This window comes from Mytilus trossulus, chromosome 8 (assembly GCF_036588685.1).
Source record: "Mytilus trossulus isolate FHL-02 chromosome 8, PNRI_Mtr1.1.1.hap1, whole genome shotgun sequence".
In the NCBI taxonomy this organism is placed as follows: domain Eukaryota; kingdom Metazoa; phylum Mollusca; class Bivalvia; order Mytilida; family Mytilidae; genus Mytilus; species Mytilus trossulus.
The window spans coordinates 46,580,196-46,591,302 of NC_086380.1; the positions used below are offsets into that span (position 1 = coordinate 46,580,196).

The 11,107-nt window shown below is 32.5% G+C and overlaps 1 long non-coding RNA gene across 1 annotated transcript; it reads left to right on the plus strand.

The window, feature by feature from the left end:
- The first annotated feature begins 235 nt into the window (after positions 1 to 235).
- Positions 236 to 9,719, plus strand: LOC134682170 (uncharacterized). Its single transcript, XR_010100813.1, has 3 exons — positions 236 to 308; positions 9,016 to 9,063; positions 9,644 to 9,719. It is a non-coding gene; the product is annotated as an uncharacterized LOC134682170 (long non-coding RNA).
- The last annotated feature ends 1,388 nt before the right edge of the window (positions 9,720 to 11,107 follow it).

The following is an 11,107-nucleotide window of genomic DNA, read 5'->3' on the forward strand; positions in this document are numbered from 1 at the left end:
AGTCAACAATGTGCTATAACTTGAATCACTGTAAAACAAACTCACATGCCAGCAAAAATACCCACAAAAAGGCATAGACAAAGCACATTAGCAATAATGAAAGACAAGAATACAAAAATTTACCATTATAAGCACAATAGTACAATGACGGGATGTATAAGTACCGAGCCACGTCAAATGGATTTTACCAAGACTAGACTTAATTATATGTTCTCTGTATTTCTTTCAAATGTAGAGCAAGTGATAAATTATCAAAATCAACGACCATACTTTCCAGTATCAGTCCACTACGCACCAGAAAGTTGCAGGTATTGTTATTTTTTAATCAAATTCGGGAGATAAATATATATAAAGTGCCTAGAAAATCAACCTAATATATATATATATAAGTACGTCTGAGTCAGTGCCAACTCTACAACAGATTTATCCGTCGGATCACCATCAATGATGTTAATACATGGCTGTGTACATTATGTATATACAACTCGTCTAAACATCAACCCAACAGTGTTAGATTTGTATTTGCTTTCGCAATTTTTTGTTCTTCCCTCGCCGGGATTCGAACCCATGCTACTGGGATATCATGACACAAAATCGCCTGCACTGCAGCCGTCCCGCTAGACCACACGACCACCTGGGCTCTCAAAAAAGAGCTTTCGCTGGCCGTATGTTACCTTTCCACGTCAGTTTTAATCTATATATTTTGACAGCAAACAATGCGTGAAAGGCTATTTGATGTCAAATTCGTAATTTCCAATAATGTTTATGACTTCATGTCGACATCTTAAGTGCCTCAACTAGTTCATGTATCAATCAAATAAAAGCAATAGTGAGAGGCTTGAAAAGGTTTATTTTGATTGTATATATATTAGAAGATATGGTATGAGTGTCAATAAGACCACTCTCCATCCAAGTCACAATTTGTAAAAGAAAAATCATTATAAGTCAAAGTGCGGTCTTCAACACAGAGCCTTGGCTAACACAAACAAAATAAGCTATAAAAGGCCCCAAAAATGACGAGTGTAAATACACTCATCATAGATACCAGGCGCTACAGAAGACTCATCAGTGACACTCGAATCAAAAAAAAAAAATAAAAGGGCCAAATAAAATACGAAGTTGAATAGCAATGAGAACCAAAATTCCTAAATGTTTTGCTAAATACAGCTAAATAAAACCATTCAAACGGGAAAACCAACGGTCTTATCTAAATAAAAAACGAGTAACACTTATGAATCACATCAACAAACGACAACTTTTGAACATCAGTTTCCTGTGTGCATTTTCGAGAACCCCTTTTAATACCTCCTCCTTCAAAACGTATTCCAATAACCAACGATCATTATATAATAGTAAAGTGCCATCAGATGTTGTTCAAAGCGAATTTCATTACGAATGAAAATTCACATTATAATCGTCGAACTCATAGTTATATAGCTAGACTAGAACAAACAACGCTAAAAGCATGCACTATGACAAAAAAAACTACCATCTGTACATGTATGACACAATTAAATGATATTTGTAATAGAATTATCACAGGTTCCCGAAATGGAACAAGAAAAGGCAGAAAATGATTGGGTTTAAAATATTATAAAGTGCTCAAAACATTAACAACTGTTTAACAGTATAAGAATAAACATAAAAAAATAAGTTTATGAAGGATTTTGAATCGTTTCAAATCTAAGAACTATAACAGTTCGCGATTAAGTTTGGTCTTATTACTGATAATATTTTACTTTCGAATGGGACCTGCCAGCTTTCCAAATCTGCATTGGATATATCTGCAGTTTTTCAAAATGTTTAAAACGATGAAACAAATAAAGTAACTGTGAACAACGATACCAACTCATGATTGATCTTAGTGTTCAACCCCACTTTTAACACACTTCACACTCATCATTGATAAAAGAAGCAGGAATACATAAAGTAAATAACCATCTTCGACAGAAAATCGGGTTGTTGGGGTTTGCTTTTATTATAATTCATGTTATCCTTTCCTTATCTTCTTCCACGCAGATCCATCAGCTCTTTGATTCATACGTTGTCCTTCAAATTTAAATACGAAAAAAGTTATGGCATGCAAATAGAGAAATTTTCTCAGGTTGATACGTATATACTTTTATAACTTCTTTTTTTTCTTTAAAAATGCAAATATGCCAACTTATCGTTTTTATGTTATGGTTTGTTACTAATAATATAAAGCAATAAGTCAATAATGTTTAGTATATGGAATGGTTGTGATATGTACACATTGGTTTGGAAGTTCTATTTGACTTTGTATTCATTTTTTCATGGCTCATTGGTTTTTGCGTTTTGGTCTGTTTTCATTGAACGTTAAGCATTAGGTAAACTATGTTTGATTATCAGGTGTTTTTCTGGTCAATGTTTTGTTTGTTTGCAGTTGTTATATCCTCTTCAAAGATACTATAAGCGATAGTTCAACTATATTAGGGATATATAGTAGGGATGGCAACGAGTACTCGAGTACTCGGGTACTCGCTCGGAAGGCCGAATACTCGAATAGTTTTAGTACTCGGATACTCGTTTGCGTGTTATACATCTTTAGATATTTTTCTTCACATGTTCACTCTTTATAGTTTCGTTGAAATATCCCCTTCATAATACTAAAAAATTCAGTTAACAACATAAATATTTATCCTGAGGATACTATGTGCTATAGTAGTACCAGCAACTCCATTCCTTCCAAGGGAATGTATTCATGTGCACTACTTCATCTTATAACAAAAATAAAAAGTCAAATAGTCTTTCGTCTGATTTGTTTACCAGCTCATATTTTTAAACAAAACCAATATCAAAGTGACCTACGGTAAAGCCTACTTACATGTAACTGATAAGAGACATTTTTAACGGTGTTTGTACACGGATCAACACTTTCATGGATTAATAATTAGCTTAGCACAAGCCGTAAACACTTACCTTTGTTTGTTAATCATGAATTCTATGTAAACGTGTTTTGTATGAGATGTACATCTAAATTAATTTAATTACTCTGTATTTGAAACTTATCTATAGATATAGGAAGACGTGGTATGAGTGCCAATGCGACAACTCTCCATCCAAATAACAATTTATAAAAGTAAACCATTATAGGTCAAGGTACGACCTTCAACACGAAGCTTTGGTTCACAGCAAACAACAAGCTATAAAAGGCACCAACATTGTTTAATTTAGAATTTAAAGATAGGCAAAAGTATGAGAGCGATATTCAAACCCAAAAGTCGAAAATAAAGGCAACGAAATGGCTAAAATTAAAAGAAAAAAAGACAAACGACATTGCAAAAGAACCCCAGAAAAGTAAGTCTGAGCACAAGTTTGAAATCCAATATTGTTGTGACAAATTAATGGACAAGTCGTATTATACAAAGTACCAACTCCTCCGGAAAATAAATTGTTCACTCTATCAAACTTTATATGCAAATATTTTTGATTTTATTAGAATTTGATTCATGAACACGTACACAAACACTAATTGCTATTACTAGTATGATATGTTACTTGAAGACACGGTGGTCGGTAATTCATTGATCAATTGACACACAAAAAAAAAACAATGGACCAAGCTGTGTTTGTAGACTAGTACGTTTGTCTTTTGTTAATATTTTTTTTATAAAAGTTAGTTACAAAAACACTGCATTCCACCTTAGACTATTATACAATAATTTATTTGCAAAATACACCCATATGGGTCAAGCAAACACCAATACAACATTTAATACAGACAGTGAAGAATTACAAATATAAACATAAAACAAACCATAGTTATAAATGGTAAATAATGTAACCTTTGATGGAAATGGACCTCATTTTCGCGATTCTAAAGATTGCTTTATAAAGACACCAAAGTGTACTATTAGTATAATAGTCCCAGATCCCACCTACAACCTAAACTTTTCAATAGACTTAAGATTCATTCGAGTACTTGCGAGTACTCGAGTATCATGACCGAGTATCCGAGTATTAAATTTAAGATCTTTTGACATCTCTAATATATAGTGATTTAAAGTTGTAAATATCTATCTGGCAGGGATAATCTTACCTTAACCTCATGTTCATGGCTCATCGGTTAATACCAAGCTTTATAGTGGTAGTCTATTTCTAAAATACTTGAAGCAATAAAGTTCAACTTTATATCTGATGCATGAAATGATTGTAAGGTGTACATGTCTGTCTGGCAGGATTCGTCTAACCTTGATTGACCTCATTTTCATGGTTCCTTTGTCAATATTAAGTATTAACGGTTTGTCCTGTTTCTAGTATACTATAATCAAAAGGTCACCAATAACTTGTGTATGAAGTGTGTGTAAGATCTACATGTCTATCTATCTGGCCTTGTTATAGATGATCAACATGAAATCAGAAAAGGTTAGTATAGAAGGCAAGACATTACAGCGTGTGTACTCTTGTTCATTCAATGTGAGCTAGATCAACAACTTAAACCGACTTTCCCTGGTCCGACCGTTCTTTGAAAAAATATAAACCGTTTTCGAAATTCTTTTGAAATACAATCATGCTCTGCATGCACTCAAAATTCAAATACTTTTTAGTATATGGTCATATGAAAGCTTGGCCGTTTTGAGGAGTAGGTCTGTGAATCTAAAAACAACTATCCAAATTCCGATTCAGTTGCACAACAGCTTTCGCTTTTTGGTTTCGAAAGAGATCAAACAAATCCTGCATACATTTGATTTTTATTGACATTCATATTCGGTTTGCTGGTGGATTTTTAATTCTCCGAGGCTTTCACCAGCCAAGTAGTCAGCACTTCTGTGCTGACATGAATTATCATTGATATAGTCATATTTATAAATTATAAAAAAAAATTAAATACTAAGGCTTTTCTACCTCAGGAATAGACAACATTAGCTGTATTTGCCACAACTTTTAGGAACTTTGGTTCTCAATGCTCTTCAACTTCGTACTTTATTTAAACTTATTAACTTTTTGGGATTCGAACGTCACTGATGAGTCTTATGCAGACGGAACGCGCGTCTGGCGTATTAGATTATAATCAACATATTGGTGCAAGTTCCTCTCATATTGAACTTATCTTATAAACTGTATTGTGCACGATGCTTCTGTATAGTAAGAAATTGATGAAATAAATAGTAGAAGATAAAACACCGCTTACATTTGATCGGGCGGCCTTGTTTAAGCATTTTTTCTTGACATGTTGCACACATACTTTTTTTTGGTTTTTGGTTAAATAATATTTTACTAAGTATCATTCAAATTATAATGGAAACTTTTAAATCTTGAAATTTAAAGATTTAACTATGAAAAATAATTGTCTCTTAACAACGATGTTAGATTCATGTTCATCGAATTGACTCTAATTCTCAAAGATAATTTAAAACAATGTAAAACATGTATCCAAATTACAAAAGTCTAAACTCAACAATTCATCGAATATACATTCGTTTCATGTTTAGTTTACTCTGGACGTCATCTAATTAACTGTTGAGTTGACCTTCGAAATCCTCCGAATGCCATTTAAGCGATATAAACATAAATAAAGATATAAATCGATACCACACTTGTTCATTTAAATTTTTCTAGGTCTGTTTAGTTTCATATTATATATTAAAATTTATGTTTATCGTCGTTTTTACCTCTGTGCACAATGCATGCGGTATCCATCTCCAGCTGAGGTTTTCTTATTATAAAATTGAAGTTCACATGAATTCGGATTTTTTTGACAAAATTGAATCATACTGGCTGCTAAAAGCAAATTATTATTCTACTATTTTACATTCATTAATGATTGAACAAAAACAAAATTTTATTCAAAATTTTTAATTACACTTAAGGGCACTGGCTACGAGTTACATAACGTTAATATATTTTTATGTATCTCGTAGCTAGTGCCCCTTTAAGTGTATTTAAAAATTTTGAATAAAATCCTTCCAAATTTAAGCCATAGATTTATTTTCAAAATCATTTGCATGAGAAGAAAATAACAGATGTTCAGTCCGCTTCCTTGCATTAAACCAAAGAAGTTACCGCAGTTTAGTACGAATACTTTAAAAGAGTAATAAGTTTTACCTTTGACCGGTTCAAACAAGTTTATACTATAAACGAGCAATCTTAGGGTTGGTAAGGTTGTCCTGCGAGAGAACGTTCTGTGCTGGTGATTTGGTCCTGACTGGTGCTGGTGGGTTTGTTTAAATTGTATCAAAACAGTAATAAAAACAACCGTTCTGTCGCTTATTTTTTCTCTGATAATCCCTAAGTATCATTTGATGTATATTACAACGATTTTCTAAAACAAATCTTGATTTTTTTTTTAAAACTAACGATTTTCTTATCCCAGAAATAGATTACCTTAGCCGAATTTGGCACACGGTTGGGTCTTCAATGCTCTTCAACGTTGTTTATTTTTGACTTTATAACTATTTTGATCTAAGCGTCACTAATGAGTCTTATGTAGACGAAACGTGCGTCTGGCGTAATTACCTAATTTAATCACCAGCCGAGTAGTCAGCACTTCTTTTTGACATGAATTGTCATTGATATAGTCATATTTATAAATTAACTGTTAACAAAACTTTGACTTTTTGAAATACTAAGGTGTTTTCTACCTCAGGAATAAATAACCTTAGCTGTATTTGGCACAACTTGTAGGAACTTTGGTCCACTGTGCTCTTCAACTTCGTACTTTATTTGACCTTTAATTTTTTTTGGGATTCGAGCGTTACTGATGAGTCTTTTGTAGACGAAAATCGCGTTTGGCGTTATTTCAAAATTTAACCCCCTGGTTTATTTATTACAGAGACATTGATGTGAAGTCTTCTTAACTGTATTTATTTCAACAACGACTTTTAACAGGAGTTTAGAGACGGTATGCGTTAGTTAAAGAGGAACGGCTTGGGCTCTTTTCAACAAAAAAAACATCTACTTTTTTGCGGTGTTCGTGTTGCTTTATCTTTAGTTTTCTAGGTGGTTGGTTATTAAATTGTTTTTGTCTTTTCGTCTTTTTATGCCCCACCTACGATAACATTATGTTTTCTGGTCTGTGCGTCCTTTCGTCTGTACGTTCGTCCGTCTGTACGTTCGTCTGTTCGTCCGTTCGTCCCACTTCAGGTTAAAGTTTTTGTTCAAGGTAGTTTTTGATGAAGCTGGAGTCCAATCAACTTGAAACTTAGTACACATGTTCCTTATGATATGATCTTTCTTATTTTAAAACAAAATTAGACTTTTGACCCCATTTTTATTGTCCACTGAACATCTATAATACTAAAATAACGCGGTCCAATTTGTCAGCCGTCATCACGTAAAAACGATGAATCAATGAATTCAACTGTATATATAACTAATATAGTACAATGCTGTTGATTAAAAATTACACAACTCCAGACCCTTTTGTTTTCCACACAATTGATATTGCCAATAATTAAGCAGTTTCGGGTCGAATCCGATACCAATACCAATAGTATATTCACCTGTTACCTATTACCTTACTTGTACGTTCCGCATCTGACAGGCGCACCACCAAACGCTGTATTTAGGATTTTGCTATATACACGGTTCGTTATCACAGGGTTGACACTACTAAAGGCAATCATTGTCAAATTGTTCTTGATTGTAGTATTTTAATCAGTATGACTTTCTAAGATGACAATACGAATAATAAAAATCTGGACTTAAAAAAATAAGGCGTATAGGTACAGCATGTACAGTTTTCAATTTGTTAGCCGGAATGACGTAAAACAGCGAATCAAAGAATTCAACTTTATTTATAACTCATAAAGGACAATGCTGTTGATTAAAAAAAATACTCCTTTTCAGGCCCTTTTGTTTTCCAGATAAAATTAATAATACCAATAATTGATATAAGTTCCATGTCGACGGGTTCAAACAGAAAGATGTTGAAAGCAGAGAAAACTGTGGATCTTACAATCGGCATGACTTTATCAGATGGCAATACCAATACTAAAATAAGGCTTACGCATAGTTATATTCTTTAATTCAGTCACAGACCCGCGATATCACGGGTGTGTTCTAGTAGAAATTAAAAGTATGAGTTCCAGGTTAAAGTTTTTGGTCAAGGTAGTTTTGGATGAAGCTGAAGTCCAACTTGAAACTTAGTACAAATCACGGTTCCTTATGATATGATCTTTCTTATTTTTTTTTAACAAAACTAGACTTTTGACCCCATTTTCATGGTCCACTGAACATAAAAATTAAAAGAGTGAGTTTCAGGTTAAAGTTTTTGGTCAAGGTAGTTTTTGATGAAGTTAAAGTACAATCAACTTGAAACTTAGTTCACATGTTCCTTATGCTATATGATCTTTCTTATTTTTAAACCAAATTAGACTTTTGATCCCATTTTCATGGTCCATTGAACTTAGAAATTAAAAGTGTGAGTTTCAGGTTAAAGTTTTTGGTCAAGGTAGTTTTTGATGAAGTTAAAGTACAATCAACTTGATACTTAGTACACATGTTCCCTATTGGTTGATCTTTTTTCACTTTAAAGGCCAAATTAGATTTTTTACCCAATTTCACGGCCCATTGAACATGGAAAATGATAATGAGAGTGGAGCATCCGTTTACTTTAGACACATTCTTGTTGGTCATGGTGTTATTTTTTTCGACTTACTGTTTTTATTGTCCGATTCATTTGTATCTATTGTCCTTTTTCTAATTTCAATACTCATACATTTAATTTTCCATTGACTTGCTTACCTTCAATCAGAGATGCGCAAACTAAAACTTAAACAGAAGTTCCTGTTGAATTTACTTATTTTTTATACTTTAAACTGCAAGAATATTTAGAAATTGGAAATGAAAATACACGTGATGTTGACAGTGTTGTTTTCTAAGTTAAGACATTTCCCTGATTATATTATTTGAACCAAATTAATTTTCAACATAGTATCCTTCTGAAAGAAAGACTTACTTAAAATATTATACATACTTGTTTTATCTCTATCCATTTTAATTAAATAAATTTATACGTGTTTTTTTTTTTGTTTTTTTTTTTAACATAAACAGGATTTTTCAAGATTCTATGATGAAAAGAAAACTTCTACTGATGATCGGGTAAGTGTTAGTAAACTGAATATTACGATTGAGGAAACGAAAATTCGACCTGTTTGTTATAAACAAATTCTTACAAAGATGTACAAAAAGGGAACAATTACATTTATTGTTAGCAAAAATTATTAAATAGATACACATAGGATATGGTGTATCCATCGATGACAGAAAATCAGTACATGCACAGCAATAAAAAACCAAAAACCCTTCTTTATATGTTCAATCGAAAGGCATTAAAGTCTCATTAGGTGTCAAATTCATGTTCATTGATTTCATTCAAATGATCATTTTATTTTTAGTCTGTTGTGACGTTTTGGGTTGCAATAAAAGTATTATTTTATATTTTAAATATTTGTTACTGGTACTTTTTTGAAACAAGGATCTCGTTACATCAAATTAATTAAAACCTTTACTTAATCCCTTCATAGATACAAAGATTGGATTTGGAAGTTTTGCTGTTCATGTAGAAAAGTGATTTTACAAATGCGATTACACATCCTATTTTTTACAGACCCTAAAATTTAGATACTGTACGCGTAAACTTACCTATCGTTTTAATAATCTCATTCATTTTCTGTTGTAGGACATAATAAAAATCGGTGCTGAAGTAATGGCTTATTTTAAAGATGATAAGGCATGGTATCCGGCAAGAATTCTGGCAAAAAAACCACTAGGCAAGTTATATACATATATCTATCTTTATGTTGCACATTGTTTCTTCGCAATGTCTATTTGTCCGGCTAGCCGGAAAAATATTTAAACATACCTATTTGAGCATGCTCAAACATTCAATACCGGTATCAACAAGAGTGTCGTGTGATACAGAAATAGATCCGGATGAGGTGTCAGATTGCTAACGCGAGTATGCAATGGAAATTTTGATAGTTGATGATCGGAACATAATATTATGATGTCCTAAATATTACAGAGAATGTGATTGATTAAAAAACAAACGTTTTAAGGGCAGACCCAAGAAAAATAGCGTGTGCACGTGAAACGAGAGGTACGAATCTTGGAATCAAACTCATTTTCCGAAATTAATGATTTACCCCTATCAGCATGTACTTGTATCAACGACTAAAACGAATATACTTGTATGCATTATTGCCAAGTTCCACTACAACAGAGATATATGAACATTATATGCCTGAACTCGGTATAGTATACCAGGTTTGGGGTTTAAACCCCCTTTTTACTTCATTATAATTTATTTATTTTCTCAATATTTTTTTTTTTACTATCATCAAAACAGCCTTTCTTTGAGGACAATTTAACATGTGCCTACTCCTTTCTCTTATTTTTACGTGTTTAAAAACATCACTCATGTTGAAAAAAAAATCATTTGACGACTTCATTCAGTGGAACCAAACGACAAGGAAATGATAAATTCAGGATCTTCTTAAGGGATTATATACTCAATAGCCATTGAAGCAATAAATCAGTGGACTCCTAACCCTGCAGCAAAAAAGGTAGAATATTAAAAGAGGAGAGTCATTGTTGCCCCTTACCCCCTTTAAATGACAAATAAATCACTATGATGAAATTGTATTTGCATTTTTACTTTTTTTATTGAATGGAAACTTTTTTTGTACATTTAATTGCAAATAGCAAAATGACTTTGATTAATAAGTGTATTTGTTGCATATCAATCGATGTTGACATTCTTCTTTTGGTCTCATTTGACAAGCTTTTTATTCTAACGGGGAATTGACGTGTTCCATAGACGTGTCAGTAGAAAAATCAATTAAAGTTGTTACTTGATCAGTAATCTTAGCTACATGTATTTTACAAAATATTTAGATATTTTTGGCCCTCAATGTTCAACTTCGTACTTCATTTGGCTTTTAAAAAAAAAATGTATTCGAGTGTCACTGATGAGTCTTTTGTAGACGATACGCGCATCTGTCGTAAATATAAAATTTCAATACTGGTATATTTATTCCCATGATAATTCTGGTTTTTTTCTTCTTCGTTTATTCATTATTACTATTTGCTGAATGTTTATTTGAGGTAATGATCAGTTACGTGGGCGCGATGAATTTGGAAC